At 36.8% G+C, this 13,214-nt stretch overlaps 1 protein-coding gene, 1 long non-coding RNA gene and 1 pseudogene across 2 annotated transcripts in view; 2 read left to right on the plus strand and 1 right to left on the minus strand.

The window, feature by feature from the left end:
* The window catches only part of LOC115748698 (protein argonaute 10), a 22,163-nt gene extending 21,250 nt beyond the window's left edge, over window positions 1-913 (plus strand). The window contains exon 22 of the transcript XR_007197763.1: window positions 810-913. The gene's annotated coding sequence lies outside the window, so the exon portion shown is untranslated. The remainder of the gene's footprint in view (window positions 1-809) is intronic.
* The window catches only part of LOC115748707, a 3,381-nt pseudogene extending 878 nt beyond the window's left edge, over window positions 1-2,503 (plus strand).
* Window positions 1-10,090, minus strand: part of LOC115748708 — an 11,160-nt gene extending 1,070 nt beyond the window's left edge. The window contains exons 1-3 of the long non-coding RNA XR_004016247.2: window positions 9,753-10,090; window positions 8,108-9,376; window positions 1,673-1,677 (exon numbers count right to left, since the gene is read on the minus strand). This is a non-coding gene — a long non-coding RNA (uncharacterized LOC115748708). The remainder of the gene's footprint in view (window positions 1-1,672; window positions 1,678-8,107; window positions 9,377-9,752) is intronic.
* Between the last annotated feature and the right edge of the window lie 3,124 nt (window positions 10,091-13,214).

Consider the following 13,214-nt stretch of genomic DNA (forward strand, 5'->3'; position numbering starts at 1 on the left):
TGGTGATAGTTTTGTTAGGTTTTAACCCGAGTCTAAATTTTATTCAAGGCTTTGGCCAGAAAAATATCAAGCATTGAAGCTTAAAATCTTGCAAAATTATCAGTTTAAAGTACTTATTGAGTCGATGGCTTTTGCTCCTATCAGATGTACCTTTTCTGTAGTCAGGTTATTTTGTTTGAAAGGGAGGGAGGGAGGGAGGGAGGGGCAATTGAGCCAGGTGTTGGTGGCATAACCTGCTGCCTTTTGAAGCAGTGTAATCTTAGGTTGCTGTGCCTGTGGTGGTGCTTACTTTGTTGGCTTCTCTAATGTAACCTTGCCTGAATTTTTGGGATGGCATAAATTGTTATTGTAATGGTGCCTGGGCTTAAAATTATAATTTGTGCTCTTTATGGCTGGAATAGGCTTATTTTTTGTGAGGTCTGGTCCCCTCTTTGTAGAATGTTCGTGTTCGTGATTCTGAATGAAGGCATGCAAACAATGTTATGATCCTCAATTGAAGTTAGCTTATGTGAGTTGCTTACGGACTTTGTAAAATACTCCCGTCCTGGTGGCGGGGCTAGGCCATCCCATCTTCTTAGCAGGGGCAATTGAGAGAATTAACATAATTTTCCAAAAGTAATCTTTTGTCTAAGAGCAATATGTCAACAGGTATGTCAATAAACAATAAACTTTCTTAAATTAGATCAAAAGATCAATTTACTTATTTTTACTGAGATCTGAGATCCATCATTCAATTTCTCCCTATTTTCGTAGTCAAAGAGACAATAATTTGAAAGTAAGAAAATATCAGGCAACACTGACTGTTGAAGAAGAGAGAGAGGGGGGGGATTGCGAACGATGAGAGAGAGGCTTACCTTGGAGACTGCATGGCGCAAGGAATTGTCAAACAACACATAGCTTCATATTTCAGAAAGAAAAGTTAGGGATTGTGAAGGATTATGAAAGAATAATCAACTTTCTTTTTCTTCGCATGGAAGTGAATGACAATGTCTCGGATCCTCAGTCTCTACTCTGCAGAAGGACATAAGATATAATGGCCTGCAAAGAGTAGAGTTCTGTGTGCCAAAAAATAATTTGTTGCTGCAATAAGTTTCGTGCAACATCTGGGGTGGATAAGGACCCTCAAGCCTGAGATGATTATTTCTTCATCTTTTGCTTTTTGTCCAATCCCCTGATTTGAAAAAGGAATGAGTTCCTCATGTAGCATGTTCCTTGTGGCAGGAGGTAATATAGCTCATTGATAGTAGCAGTTACGATGCTGCAGAATCAATAATCACCATTTGGACCATGGTTAAGGAGACTGTTTTTTCTCTTTTTACTAATGCTCATTCAATCCTTTATGCAAAATTTATTGTCCGGCTGACATAGGGTTTCCTTCTGTCTCAGAGTGGGAATTACTTTATTTAGATTGTTAGCACTTATCAAACCAGCTTGTAATGCAGGAAAAGACCAAATAACGATCCTTTAGTCCATTAATTTTGCTTGCTCAATGACTTCTTGTGCTGAGCTGGAAGCACTAAAATTTCTGTGTTTCACATTTAGAGTTGTCAATTTCTGTTAATAGGTCATGTTTGTGCATAAAATTGGTGTGCTTGTTATACTCAAGTTTTACTATGATTAGTCTAAAAGTATACTATGATTGTAATATAGCATAATAAAGATTAATAGCGACAATCCCTTATAATATAGCCATCAGTAGTAAATAATAGATAAGTCCAACTACTTTTAGCAAAATTGGTCAGTGTAGGTTGGTCATTAATCAAGTGGACACGATCCATTTATTTGAACAGGTTGGACAAGTCGATGTTGAGTTATTTGGGTTAAACCAAACTCAGCCTGGTTCTAATCGTGTCAACAGGTTGTTATGATTATGACATGCACAGAATTAGCATAGACTAAACCTGCTGACTTCCCGTCTGGTTTGAATTGTGTAAGTCTATTGTGTCTGACATTGTCACCCCTACTCCTTTACTCTAATTTATGTCTTCTTTCCTTTTTTGAGTTGGTAATGCGATGGAAAGTATCTATGTAGTTAAATGTTGCTGATGCCTCTCTAGGCATCTTGTAGACAAGTACTATAGGTTGCATTAAGTTGCTCATGTGACATGTATGCGACTTGATCTTTTATTTCCTATAACCAGGAAAACCCTGATCTCTGGAAGTAGCTGACTAACCAGGAGCAAACCCCAAAGGCTGTGGAAATGAATCCGGTGAGGTCAAACATTCCAAGTGTCAGTTGCTTTCAATTCGAATAGGTAGTCTCGGTACCTCATCTTCTCTAACTATCGTGGTTTCGTTCTTCAGGTTTTCCGTGCAGTGCACGATAAAGTCACGAACAACCTCAACAGTCACTCCGTTCCCGAGACAAGGGCATTACCTGGGCAGCCATGGGTGAGAGGATGGGATGACATCAAGAAAGGCCTAGATGGCCCCGTTGCTGGGAGTCAGTAACTCTGGCGATATCTGCGAAATTAGTAGGTTTGGAGTACATTACAAGGAATGGGCAAGGATCTAAAGCTGTGTTAAGCTTTGATCGAAACTGGCTTCTTGGCTGATGGCCTCTTGTGCCTGCTTGACCTAAAAGCTCTCTTTGTTTGAGCGGCTGTCTCTCCTCTGCCTAAGGTCGAGTTGGCTTGAACGAATCTGACGAAGAATTTCTTGCTTGATAGGGCTTGAGGTTAGAAATCCAAGATGTGTAATATATGTAGTCTATGACTTGAATAAGGGCAGTGGTTGTATGAGGAGGAAGTAATTTTGCCCCTCATTTGGCGCACGAGTAATGCCTGCTTTGAACACGTCGTGCTATGGGAATTCTCTCTATTCGTAAGAGTTCTCGATCTTTTAGTAAGCGGTGGCCCGGAAAGATCCGGCGGCAGTTCTATAACCTATATTCCCCTGCGGAAGCAATGCACGCTCTTTTAGGAGTGAAAATCGGCAGTACATCTTTTTGGGACCAAAAATCCTAGAGATGGAGAATTCATTGACAGAATTTTTATCTTTCTTGATGCAATTCCCTATACGGTGATGAGGACCTTAGGATCTATGATAAATTTACGTCTGTTAAATTTTATTATCAAATTATGGAGTTACATAACACGTGGCAATTGACAAATGTATCGGTTTGAGATTTTTACTCTCTGTTTATCAAATGCGTATTAGATTGGGGTTCTTCATGGTATTGACATAATTTAACGGAAACTAATAGAGGAAAAATTGTCACGGGTGTATTAATCTGGGGTTTAGTAGTCAAAAAATTAGTTTGGAGTAAATTTATCACTAGTGTATGGATTTGAAGTTTTTTTGGTAAAAATATTAATTTGGGTAAATGTCTCATAAATATATTAGTTTGGGGTTTTTCATGATATTAACTTGAATTTTTCTCTTGATAAAGTTGGAGACCCTAGTCGATCTCTTCTTTTTGAAGATTTGAAATTCGAGAAAATTAATAAAGACCGAGACTGTCCTAAAGGCTGGTTGAATGGGATCTGATATTTGCTATATTAATCCCTCGCTTTTCTTGAATGGCATGACCCATTAAGACTTGGTAATATCTAGCAGACATTGTTAGAGCAATTTAGGGGGATGGGTGAGGGGTTGGTGGGGATAGTTCAAGAATCTATACGCCCTCCACAATAATTCTATCATGATATCACAGAACATATACAAGGGTATGGCGAGTGAATTGAATGTCCGGGAAGACTGCTTATTTAAACCCAACTATACACTTGCAAGTTTCTATAATATGGGTGTCTTTTAGTTGTTTTGGACACAAACACTTGGCACTGGAAAAGACTGGAGATCATGTCATCCAAATTGACAAGGGAGTATATATAACTCATGGGGATTCTTTTTTGTTGAATAAGCCGGGGCATCGGTTCAGAGACCAGGCTACTTAGAAGCCCATGAAATGTTCTCTGCAAAACCCCACGAAGCACATAAAATTTAGGCTTTTGGCATATGTAGCTGGCTCCAATCCAGAGTAGTTTGCATGTAGAATTCTGGTGAATCAGATAAAGTTCATGATGAAATGTCTTCATTCTGTAAAGCAAGGTTCGTGCACAATCGTGTCGCTTCTAAACTCGATTGCCCTAACATAAATTCCAATGCCAAAATTGTTGAAGAAAGTAGGATTCATGGAAGCCTTCCCTACGTTCCATCACAAATGTTGTTCTTTAAACCAGTCGATTTTAAGTAATCCAAAAGAATGATGATTGGTCGATTCCATTTACCACGTCGCTCATAGAATACAAAAATCCAAGCCATTTTCCCCGCGATTTCAACATGGGTTCTACATAGCTGTTAGGGTAATAAATCCTATCAAAGGTGGTGATTCCCAAACTTAAATTCAAGAACATTCAAATGAGGACCCACCATAAAAGGCTAAAAAAAGATAAACCATATTTATAAGTTCGTTGGCTTATGAGCGTCTCTTAATCAACGGCCTAATACCCAAAAATGAGCGTCTCTTAATCAAAGGCCTAATACCCAAAAAAACTATAACTTTAGCATTGATCTCAATTATATCCAAAAAAAAAAATTTGTCTAATAAAAAAATCCCCAATTTTTACTTTTGTCTCTTCTACCGGCCTAATACTAAAAAAATCCTGACTTTAACATCTGTCCTAATTATATCCAATTTTTTTTTCTGTCTAGTAAAAAACCCACAACTTTTATTTTTGTCTCAATTCTTCCACCGTCGCCCTTTCGTCTATAATTACCGTTAGCTAATCCTACATTGCTCGAAATTCGAAAATAATAGGTTTCACAAACGACGAGATTTGAGATTATTCGTCTAAATAATCAGATCTCAATGTCTAACCATTCATTGGGTTGTTGAGTGCCGGGGAGAATCCGAAACGAGCCGTCTTGAATGGTTCCGTATCTCCCGACAATGTGTTGGGAAAGTAGACAACAAAAGAGAAGTTAGGGGTTTTTTTATGTCAATTTTGTTGAGTTATAATTTATTAACGATGTGAAAATGCTACGTAGGATTAACTAACGATAATTATGAGCGAAAAGGTAATGGTGGAAGAATTGGGACAAAAGTAAACGTATGAGATTTTTTATGAGATAAAAAAAAATCGATATAATTGGGCAAATGCTAAAGTTTGAGGTGTTTTAGGATATTATGCCGGTAGATTTGGGATACAAATAAAAATTAAAGTTTTAGATATTAATTAGGACATATGTTAAAGTTTGGAGGTTTTTTTTTTTTTTCCCGGTATTGGGCCCTTTTAGATAGGGCGGTGCAAAGTGGCGTGCGTTATCTAGGGTCCAGAGCTAAATGTTCCCTGTAGGCAAGACGAGGGGGGCCAGTAACTTTGAATAGTAGTATGCAGTCAAGGCGTCCAGCTACTTACAGCTAGACATCAAAATGAATTCACCAAAAGTCTACCCGTAATAACTCCTTCCATCCGTTTTCAATTTATCTCATCGCTACAACGCATGAGGCACAATTAACCATATTCCTTCGATTATCGTGAAATCCTACTCGTTGAAAATGAGTGAGAACACGTCAATTCGTAACAGTTTTGAGCTGGTCTTGTCTTGTCCCGACTAATGTGGAAGTGCTCGGTATCATGTAATGTTCACATGAGATGTGAATTGATGTTTAGAAGCTGATTTAGGGTTTAAATCCTGGACATATGTGAGAAGGGGAAAATAGATGCTTGACCCAACATCAAACCTTAATAAAACTCAAAACCCTACAATTTACTAATATGTAATATTTATCTATCTTTGAGTCCACCATGTGAATATTCCTTCGGTCGTCATTGTTTCTATCAACACGATGAATGGCTCCGTTATGTTTCTGGAGTTGTGGAATACACAGTGTTATATTTGAAAAAAAAAGTGTTAAAAAAATCATAAACATATTGCATTGATGTCAATTCAGTTTTAAACATTTTGTATTTGTGCCAAAGATGAATTGCTTCGTTATGTTTCTAGAGTTGCGGAATATAGAGTGTTGTATATGAAAAAAGTGTAAAAATAATCATAAACATATTACATTGATGCCAATTCGGTTATAAACCTTTTGCGTTTTTGTGCCGGTTGAGTCAATCGAAAAAAATTTGGCCGAAAATCGTTGACATGGATGTTGGTATCCTACATGGCACGGTTGGAACTAATGTAGACTCTTTAATATTATTTTAATAATTTTTAATAATTTTTTTCTTCTTTTTATTTTTGTCTTGCACTTTTTTTTTAATGGGGGCTGACATGATTCAAATAATATAAAAAAATATTCACGTCGGCGTCGGTCGTGCCACATAGGACAATCGATGTATGCATCAACTATTTCCGATCAAAATTTGTTGGATTAACTCAATTAGAACAAATGCAAAATGTTTAGGACTGAATTGGCATTAAAAAAAAGATTTAGGACATAATTGGCACCAATGCAAAAGGTTTATGATTGAATTGATACCAAAAAAAATTTTAAGACTGAATTAACACTAATGCAATAAGTTTACGACTTTTTTGACACCTTGCTCGTAATATCTTCATTATTATGGGTAGCCTCTATTAATAGACAGAACTTTTTGGGAATTGAAAATGTTCCCACCTTTCCTCCATTTTTTGTATTTCTATTTTACTATAAATTTACTGCATTTACTTGTTTACGTTATTTATTTATCATCGTCTTTTGAAGCTCTTGATTCTTCTTTCTCGTTCAAGTGATAAAATAAATCTATCTAGCTAGTTGAAAACATTAACTTTATTCAGAAATTGTTTGCCGAAACAAGAGAGGGTAATGTCTTTCTCTTTTCACATATGCGTGGAAAGAGATAATTGTTTCAAAGCACAACTTGATTTAGGAAAGAAATTTCAATGATCGAAAGATAGAGATAGTCCGACCGCCTGAAACGGCGAAATGTTTCATAGAATGCCACCAACTTAGATAGTCATGCTTATAGAAAAGGAAATGTATGTGCCAACTGATTGACAAAACTGGATATTACAGAGTTTCTAACAAGATTTTTGAAGTGATTAATTAACCGGAGGGAATCTGGACGTTGTTACTTGATAACCAAATTGACGTCTCTTTAACTCGAAGTATAACTATGTAACATTAGGCTATGGTCCCGTATTTTCTACCAGTAAAAGAGAGAGATTTACAATACGTTAAATTTTGAAAAAGCACGGATATTTATGGGGATTAGTTGATAACTATGGCAACTACTTAAATTAAAATTTTATCCATTTTGCTATATAGTACTAACGTCTATTTTTTTTTAGCAAGGTTGAAGTCCTCCTTGAGTTTGCTTTCGGTGAATGTAGTAGAGAATAGAGATACGTCATACCCCGAAAGTCATACGCTCAATTCTCAATTATTTCATCGAATATACTTTTATAATGAAGTTACTAAGATTTACACTGATTTTATTATGCTATATCTGTATATTTAGAACATTTCATTGCATAGGTTGGTAAAGCACACCTTCCTTATTCATAATCTCTCTCTACTACGTCTTATTTACTAAACGTTTTTTTAAATCAATCCAGTCCTAAACAATTTGTTTTTGTGCAAATTCAGTCCGTTCGACCAACTTTGGGTGAACGGCATTGCCATGAACGCCGGCTGGCTCTGATGTGGATTTTTTAAAAAAATTTAGATTTATTTATCTAATTATTTATTTCTTTCCTTTCTTTTTCTTCTCCTTCTTCCTCTAGTTGGTCACCGGATCGGCGAGGTCGACCTTGCCCTCGCCCGGCAATGGTGAGGGCAAGGTTGATCTCGTCCTCATTGGCACTTGCATCTAGAGGAAGTAGGAGGAAAAAAAAAGAAAAAATAAAAAAATAAAAAATATGAATTTTTTTTTATAAAAATTGCTATGTCAACTCCGGAGGCGTCCACGTCGGTGTTGGCTAGCCAAAGTTAGTCGGATGGACTGATATGGCACAAATGCAAAAGGTTTAGCATTGAATTGACAAAAGAAAAAAAAAGATTTAGGATTGAATTGGCACAATTACAACAGATTTATGATTTTTTTGGTAATTTTCTCCACTTTCTACTATAACAAGGCAAAATATATTTCCTACATTAAGGTAAGATCTATCAGTCCATGTAAATGAATCCATGTAATGTCTTTTCCCAAAATACCGATGAGTGCTCAGCTCGTCAACACCCTTCAAAACCGGCACCCGTGCACGCGGATGCATGATCCATCTCTTTCACCTCCCACTTCTTTCATCTTCTTTCGGCAACTTCAATGTGGTGCCTCTTCAGTACTTGTTGGTTGTTTCCCTGTCCTGTCCCTATGTACGTACGTGACAGTAGCATGCTCTGCTTTGGAAAAAAAGGGCAAAACAAAAGGCGAGGCGCCCTGACATTTGAACCCTCATAATCCTATGATGACTAAATATAAAACCTAACAAAAGGTCTAGGGACAAGAACACATGCGGGTGTGGCTTTGAAACTACCTAGTTCCCATGCGTGATTAAAGTGAGTGTCAGAATAATAGTGAAGTCAAATCTCCTATTATTCATAGAACTCAGTGTGAATTGTCAGGCATTATGGTGAATGTTATGTGAATTCCAATTCCGTGCAGTCTCCATATTTCTCACCACCATCTCATTTAATCAATAGTATACTCTAGTAGCCTCGAAAAGTTAGCTTAATTGGTTAAGAACATTGCAGGAAAAGGGTGGCAATCGATTCCAGTAACAACAAAAGGCAGCTTTCTCATAGTCATCCTCGGAGACAAGAGGACTACCGCGACCTGATGAATTTAGTCGCGCATTCTACGAGGTTCAGACACCAACTTTCACGAAAAGATAAATCAGTGTTATCAAAGCAAACATCTAGCAAGTGTGACCAGAAAGCGCTGAACATAACCACTTAAGCAGGATCCGACCAGTCTGGCTGAGCATCTAACTTGATGTTAGTTTTTGAAAATTCTGAGTACACAGCTTCAAAACGGGGCAAGGACAAAATGTCTACTTTCTGCAGGTGACTAGCAGATCCAAATCAAACTCAAGAAAATGAAGAATATAAAAACAATTCTAGTTACACATAATTTGCATATTCGGTTATTTCACTTGGTTAATCAATCTAATGCATCAAAGTTTTTGTTCTTTAAGTATATGCTAGCTTGGAAGTGTTAACCCTTTTGTCAGACCTACTCAAATCTCTTGAACAAAGTTGATGGGCTAGCTGCGAATATAATGTTCGAGCATTTTTCGATTGCAGACATTTAAGCATGAATGCTACTTAATTATGTTCAACCCTGTACCTGAGCGTTGATTGGTCTTCGCTAAGCCGACATCTCCATTTCCTTTCAATAATTAAGTGGCATCTATCATCTTCTTTGCCTTTACATTTGACCTACTCGATAGAGAAGAGTTTCAGTTTAACTCAAAGCTAACCCTCCTATACCAAAGAAGACATAAAAAAATCTGAAATCATAGACAGTGATAGGGCTCAATCACCAAAGCACAAGTGCAGATCTTGAAATTAATCGCACAGTACAGGCCCTTCATCGAGCCTTGAGACCAAAAGTTAGAATTTTACCCAAACAGTTGACTACTGCTCTTGCCTTAAAGCCCTACACCAGAAAGCCCCCAGAAGAAAAGAACGCATGATTCAACCCAGAAAATCTGAAATAAAAGACTCTACAAACAAGGGGACAAATTGATACTGAACGCACTTGATTATTTCCTCAAATAGAAAATTGCAAGTACAAAATTACAGCGACCCAAATTAGTTTAGATGATTGCAAGTTATGTTATTCGGGAACTTCTTGTACCTCTCGATGAACGCCAGCATGACCGGAGACTAGAATCTGGAATTAGGGTTTTCTCGAGCTCCCAGCAACAGGTGAAGCTGCCACATGATCTGATCTTTCCTACGAGACCAGGGAAGTTGAGATCACGCTGGCAGCTTCAACTGATAGTGGTGCGCGATAAGGACAGGTCACAACGCTCTTGATGGCGCCGGCCGGCGGCAACGATGACCACTCTTCTTCTTTGTTCTTGGGGTATTGTTCATTAGAGGCCACAAAGAGAAGTGAGAAGATAAAGGGCTATATATACAGAGGAAAATGAAGGAGATTATACTTCTTCTTTTTTTCCCCGAAAAGTGAGGTTTTGATGAGGCATTATCCTGAATTCGAATTCTTTTCCTTTCCTTTCGACGGACGGAACAGTGGGGGAGAGCGAAAAGCTCGGAGAATAAGTTAAACAAGAACAAAGAATCGGGAAAAAAACAATGAAGGCGTGGTCCCAAAAATGGTGCATATTGAATATTGTCACGCCAGAAAAACAATATCACCATGCATGTTCGCAGAAAGGTCAGCCTAGAGGGTAAGTTAGGGTAGACTGGGAGTTTTTCCATATCTACTGTCGCTGTTAACTGTAAGTGAATTAATTAACTCTCTCTCTCTCTCTCTAGAAAAGTATTGACACAGTGACTGTGGGGGCTAAGCTTCAAAAGGAAAAGGGAGGAGAGACATGAGAGGGGGACCATATTTTTGCATGTCATGAAAGGAGTAAATATTAGGTTTCTGCAAGAAACAGAGAAGAGAAAAAAAATTTGAAAAAAAGAAGAGAAAAGAAGAAGAAAAGGGTGAGAGCATCTTAGCCGGAGAACATTACGTGAACATGTTTCTTTTCTTGATTTTGTATATGAAGACCAAACCATTCTTGTTTGTTCATTATCTGCAATCACAAGAATTGGTGTTGTTATAATTCACTGGCTTTTTCAATAAAAGGGTCACCAACTGACATTAGCGGTTTCTTTTTCTTTGTCTTCTATTGAGAAACTCGATAAAATCAATCGCCATTTGCGATCGTCAAAATTAAGTCGAACTGCATTAATTATTGGTATTGTTTGATGATAATAATGCTTAAAGAAGAGATCATGCTGACATTCTAATTAGAAGATAAACCCGAGATTAATACCGGTAAAATCTTGAGTATATGTGTACATCCACATCGAGATCTTCGGAGATTACTTTTTTACCTGTAAGTTGTTTTAAGAAGGTTAAACCATGGTCTAATTTAGTTTTATTGAGCACATCGAATTCGAGGATGGCGTTATCCAAATAAAAAGACGCACTTATCATATAAGGATTGTATTGACAATTGCATGTGTTTATGAAAAAATACTGGAAAAATAAGTACACTCATATGACCTATAATACACATAGTTCACTCAATTTCAAATTACTTGGTATAGTTGTTGTCCTTTCAATGCAAATTACAACCTTATAATTATATAATTTAGGGAAATGAAAGGCTTTTTAAAACATGATACTTATGTGGCAAAAAATACTGTTTAAAGTAGTAATTAAGGCCAAAAAATGTAGTAAAAGTTCTTTTTCGTATATGGTGGTCGATAAGTTTGAGTTAAAAAGAAGAAGAAGAAAGAAATGGTGGTTGTCCGGCTCTATTTGAGAGAAAGGTTACTTTCGAAAAAATAAAAGCTGCCTAACTCTCAATATGAACAAATTGAGTGATGGTCTTATGCAAAGTAGTCTTTTAATGAAGCTTTACAACTTGTTATTTTCTACATCATTAGTTTTTTACTATGAAGTTTCATCTTATTTGAGGAGCCAAAAGTTAATTATTCCTTTAGCATTTCGCTTGAAAAAAGAAAAAACTGAATTTTACTATTCATCACAAGACATGAGTTCTTACTTGGGTATTTATCGGTGATCATGTAAAGAAATGGACATTTTCTATCTAGTCATCAATCACCAAAAAGGAAATAACAGAATTATTTATTGACTTATGTATGGAAAGGAAAGAAAAAATATATTGGAGATAACAAAATAAAGGAAGCTACTAGCTTGACGGTCTGAGAGTATTGATAGTTATTTCTGACCATACGATCTTCTAATCAATGAATGCTTTATACAAAATACGCGGTGATGGTGCATAAGTTTACGATTGAGATTGTACCATCCCCGACAGTACTATCAAGGAAACATTTTCACAAAAGAAAAGCCAAAACGATGTCTTAGCCTCTTTGAACTTTAGAGGGTTTATGCATACAGTTTAACTTAGGGAAATGCTTTCATGATAGTACTGTCAGGGACAATGCAATCTCAACCGTAAACTTATGTACCATCATCGCTTGTTATGTATAAAACACTCATTAATTGGGAAATCGTGTACACGACAATCTTGTCAGACCGTCAGACTAGTAGTTTTCTTTAACTTAAAAAATAACTTGAATAATTTTTTTTTGGGCATATTATGACGAGCTTAGAGGAACCAGGGGGCTTGAAGCCCTTGCTTTAAAGAAACCTCATTTAAAAAGATGTACTTGGTGATCCAGCCATGATATAGCAGATCGCCTCAAATCTAGAGTGGGGCAATGACATATGATCCTTTCACATGGCTTCGAGATTTATAAGGAAATGCATGAGAGAGGAGAGGTCTCAACAAGCATGCCAAAAGCTGAGGAGCCAAACAGTAAAAAGATCGGGCTTGTTTGTTTTGACCCAACTCGAGGTTATTATCCAACACGAAAATTTTTGGGTCGGTCCGGTTCAATTCGGGTTGGATTTCGAATTTCGTGTCACATACTGATTATTTCTTTTTTCAACTGTTAATGTTATTTTACCGAGAAAATTAACAAATGAAGAAAAGACCCTTTTTAGTGTTTTTTATGAACTTTAGAAGTTTGTGCTCATTGCTTAAACGATAACGAAGAGAAGAATATGACTGAAAAATCGAAGAAGAAAGAGAGCAAATCATCGAGTTACAACTCAAGAGGCCGCCAACGACCGCGATTTCGGGTTTAGGATTTTTCTTTTTTAAAAGGAACACATTTGGATATTTGCTTTGTTTGGGCCCCAATTCTAACTAGGTCAAGGTAAAATTATGGAGCGGCAAAGCTAAGGGGTTTTTTTGAGTGGCAGTTCACCTTGTTTTAGATGTTAACGATTCGAGTCCGCTTATCTAATTAGCCGATTGAATTGTCCCATCCAACCACAGGGATTCCCACTCTCCCACTTGATTCCGAATCTCTGTCGATAAGAAAAAAATAATAATATAAATTTTTCATTGATTGTAAGGTATGATAATATTTGAAATCGAAAATATCAATAATTTATCTCAAAACTTAGGCTATGTTTGTTTTGCACAAAATGAATGATTTGAAAAATAATTTTCTAAAACTAATCATATGTATCACTTGAAATAATTAGCCAAAAAATTTCATTAGCAACAATAATTTATTTTTGAACATTTTTGTAGGCAAT

The sequence above is a fragment of the Rhodamnia argentea genome, chromosome 1 (genome assembly GCF_020921035.1).
Source record: "Rhodamnia argentea isolate NSW1041297 chromosome 1, ASM2092103v1, whole genome shotgun sequence".
NCBI classification, from domain to species: Eukaryota; Viridiplantae; Streptophyta; class Magnoliopsida; order Myrtales; family Myrtaceae; genus Rhodamnia; species Rhodamnia argentea.